Source organism: Nannospalax galili, unplaced genomic scaffold (assembly GCF_000622305.1).
Source record: "Nannospalax galili isolate Female #2095 unplaced genomic scaffold, S.galili_v1.0 scaffold1200, whole genome shotgun sequence".
Taxonomy (NCBI): domain Eukaryota; kingdom Metazoa; phylum Chordata; class Mammalia; order Rodentia; family Spalacidae; genus Nannospalax; species Nannospalax galili.
In genome coordinates this window covers 2,271,017-2,275,515 of record NW_008347131.1, presented here as the reverse complement: position 1 = coordinate 2,275,515, position 4,499 = coordinate 2,271,017, and the positions used below count along the sequence as shown (strand labels likewise).

Sequence of the window (4,499 nt, the reverse complement as noted above, 5' to 3'; positions counted from 1 at the left end):
TGAACATTTTGTTATATGGCTTTCAATTGATAATGAAAACAATGAAATGTGTTTTAAATAAGTAGTTTTAAACATCTGAATGACTGAGATACCTTTTCCAACTTCTCTATATGGTGATCCACTGATGTCTTGAGGTAAAATTTAGTACTTATGACATTAATATGAGGTCTGTGGAAATCCTTGCAAGAGGAACTCAATAGATACTAAACATCTAATACTAATTCACATCATAGAAGATAGAAATGAAAATGTACTCCTTTGTGACAGAACAGATTCATGGTCTTTTTCACAATTCATGGCAGGTCCTGGTTTCCTGAGATGTCTTATTTGAAACAACTCTGATTGAAAAGTAAATGGGACATAACAATATCACAGATTTTGTCCTTTTAGGTCTCAGTCAAGATCCTGCTGTTCAAAAAGCATTATTTGCCATGTTTTTATTCATGTACATTGTGACCATGGCAGGCAACTTGCTCATTGTGGTGACAGTCATTGCCAAGCCCTCCTTGGGCTCCCCAGTGTACTTCTTCTTTGCTTATCTGTCACTTATGGATGCTGTTTATTTCACTGCCCAAGTTGATCCTAGACTTATTTTGTGATACAAAGACAATCTCCTTCACAGCTTCGATGGGCCAGCTTTTTGTAGAGCACCTATTTTGTGGAACTGAGATCTTTCTTCTGGTGGTCATGGTTTATGATCACTATGTGGCCATCTGTAGGCCAATGCACTACTTGACCATTGTGAATCAACGGGTTTGTGTCCTCCTGTTAGTGTCAACCTTGGTTGGAGGGTTTGGACACTCTATGGCTCAAGTTCTTTTTGTGTATAACCTTCCTTTTTGTGGTCTCAATGTCATTGACCACTTTGTCTGTGACATGTACCCATTACTGGGACCCGTATGCGTGGACACCTACTTCCTTGGCCTCACTGTTATTGCCAATGATGAAGCAATCTGTATGGCTGTCTTTATTATTCTCTTAGCTTCTTATGGAGTCATTCTAAACTCTCTGAAGACTCATAGTCAGGAAGGGAGGCACAAAGCCTTGTCCACCTGCAGCTCCCACATCATAGTGGTCATCTGCTTTTTTGTTCCCTGTATTTCAGGTTAGACCTGTCTTCAACTTTCCTATTGATAAATTCATTACTATTTTTATACAGTTATCACTCCCATGTTAAATCACTTAATATACACTTTGAGAAATTCAGAGATAAAAAGTTCTATTCACAAACTCTGGCATAAAATATTAGGTACTAATAGTGTAAGAATGTCTCAATGCTAAACAGGGTACTAGCGCTAAAGCATCAAATAGGCAATATATTCTCACAAATGATTGTGTTTGCACACTGGATTCTCTAGGGATGTTTTTCTTTACACAAAACTATAATTGCAAAAATTATTATATTTGAAAATGGAATCAATTTATTGAATAATTCCTGGAGGAGGAATCGAAGGCATAGAGTTTGGTACTGCTGTGATGAAAGAAGAAACAAGCTGATCTTTTATTTTTCTCAGTACTGAAAAGGGACTTAGAAGAAACTGCCTTATTTTTTGCAATGATGAAAAAACTGATAATTTTGTAGACATTTGATTACCCAATTCATCAGAAAAAGTATGGTGGGGCCAGAGAGATGGCTGAGTGGTTGAGATCACTGACTTCTCTTGCAGAGGACCTGGGTTCGATTCCTAGCGTCCACATAGTGGCTAACAACTATCCTAACTTTTGTTCTGGAAGATCTGATGTCCTCTCCTGACCTCTATGGCATTGCACTACATGGGTGCACTTACATCCATGCAGGCAATGCACTCAAACACACAAAAATAATGAATAATGAAACCAGATTCTAGTTGAAGACCATACTAAGCCCAGCTGTAAGTCTATTTTATGATATTCTTATTAGTTCATATACTTAATTTTGATGTTTTTAAAATAATAGCCATATTTTATGTTGCCTTTAAGATGGCAAAAGAGTTGGTAATGATTTGTATAAATATCATTTTTCCTAAAGTTTGTATTTAACTTCAGTATTTTGCTTACAGATTCTAATTTGCTAGTACAATCAAAATTTTCTGTTTCGTCCTTGTAACAATGAAGATTTCTCAGTTTGTATCTATGTTGGAATTTCACAAAGCAGAAGATAAAACTGCTTTTATTACAATATGGAAACATCAGCTATGCTGTGCAGGAGTTCTGTTTATAATTTGTATTGGAATAAGCCTTGTGTATGTTTGTAGTATACAATGTGATGATATGGGATATGAACAAGAAAAGGTTGTCAACTGGAAATAATAACTTATCATCACCTCATGTAATTACCTATATGTTTACTTTGTGGAAAAAGCAGATAAACCTACTCATGTAACATTAGTCTTAATTACAGTGCAATTTCATTATCTATAGTTTACTGTCCATTAGTTGGAGTCTACAATGTAGCTGATGCAGTTGTGGAATAAACAAATCTTGGGATCAATTGTAAACATATTTACTTTTCTATGTGAAGGTATATAGTGCAGCTTTTATTTTAAAATACTGTACCATTAGTTTTTATGCTTATCAAATAGCATATGCAGCTAAATTTTTGGTTTCCTCCATAAACTATTATTGAAATCACTGAATATTCTTCTGTAGTCCTCAAAGGAAAAAATTCAAATCACCAATGAATACATTAAACACTGTTCGGCATCTTTACTCATTGTGGAAATGAGAATTAAAACTGCATTGAGGCTTCATCTCGCCTCAGACAGAATAGCTATCAAGAAAATGATATTAAATGTTTGCAAGAATGTTAAGAACCAGGAATCATTATATATTGCCGATGGGACCATAAAGTAGAGTAACCATTCTAGACATAAGTATGAAACTTTCTCAAAAACTGATAACTATTGGCTGGGGTCAAGCTGGGAGTTGACTGAGGGAGTGATGGTGGAGAGTGCATACTTGGTATCTGGGACTGTGATTCCCATCAGCCACTGTGGCTTCCTAGCTTCTCCTGTGCTGGCCCTAAGGTAAGTTGGAGTTTTACACCTATAACAGTTGAAATCACAAGTCTTGACACAGATAATATAGATGAAATTTTAAACAATTCTTGTTTCTTTAGTAAATTTTTATGTTGACTGGTGGTTTCAGCCAGAATTTCATCCAATTGTGAAGAAACATCTGATGTCATTAAGGAAGAATATCCAGATAAAATGGAGTAGTGTTTTCCAGGTTATTGTGATCAGTACTCTGATATAGCCCAGGGGTACAGGATAAGCAAATACCCAACCCTTAAATTGTTTCATAATGGAATATTGAAGGGTGAATATGGGGCCAGTGATCAGTAAAAGCACTTACAGACTACATCAGGCAACAGAAGACTAACCCGTCCAGGAGATTCAAAGTTTAAAAGAAAGCACTAGTCTTGATTGCTATAAAAGAAACATCATTGGATACTTTAAGAAAAAGGATTCATATAGTTACAAAGTTTTTGGAGGGGTGGAAAGGACCTTGCACAATGACTGCGCCCTCCTTTCTTTTTTTGGAGATTTTTCAAAATCATAAAGATACAGTGGAGACAATATAATTTAGAAACCACCATGGCGCTCCACTCCAGATATGGTGTACTTGGGATCTGTGGTAAGTTTTGATGTTACTTACCACTGGATTCAAGATAAATGTGTCCCTCTTGTCTGAGAAATAACATTTGAAAATGGAGAGGAGTTGACAGGACTGCCTTTTCTCATTCTCTTTCCCATGAAAGAGGATACAGAAAGTTTAGGAATGTTCCAGAATAAAGCAGCCCGGTAGTTAATAAGTGAAGAGGGTACAATAAATATCTTGCATGCAGATTGCGACAAATTCAGACATCCTCTTCTGCACATTCAGAAAACTCCAGTGGATTGCCCCATCATAGCTTGACAATTTCAGGCATATGTTTATTGTTGGAGACTCTAAGAATGTATTAATTCCTAGAAAACTCAAGCAGCTCATATTTGACTTACATTCTGGAAAACTGCACAGAGAATTCCATCTCAGACATGACCCAACTGATACAATCCCAGGAGAGCAAGACCAAGCTGCAGCAAGCCTTCCTCCCAGAGCACTTCTTCCAGAAACTATCACCCAGTGAATATAGGCATACTTTACTGAGGGATTGAGATGAGCTTTAAGAACTTGAAAAATGATTTGCAAGCCTATCAACAGAAGCTTTGGCTTAAGCTGTGCACATAGTAAACCTATAGTTTCATAATTCTGTGTATATTTTTATTTTGAATAAACTGAAAGAAGTTTTGGGTTTTTAAATTTTTTTCCTCCCTCTGACTCAAAATATACTGTCATTTAATATAGTCTCTTTTCTAAAAAATCCTGCTACGTTAAAAAAAATCATCTGGACATGGTGGCACATGCCTTTAATTCAGCACTCAGGAGGCAGAGGCAGGTAGATCTCTATGAGTTCAAGGCCAGCCTGGTCTTCATAGTGAGTTATAAGCTAGCTGGAGCTATAGGGAGACCTAAAAAAA

General features: G+C 36.5%; 2 pseudogenes; both read left to right on the top strand.

Annotated features, from left to right (window-relative positions):
* The first annotated feature begins 353 nt into the window (after positions 1 to 353).
* Positions 354 to 1,281, top strand: LOC103742578 (annotated as a pseudogene).
* Positions 1,282 to 1,959: 678 nt separating this feature from the next.
* On the top strand, positions 1,960 to 4,148 carry LOC103742577 (annotated as a pseudogene).
* The last annotated feature ends 351 nt before the right edge of the window (positions 4,149 to 4,499 follow it).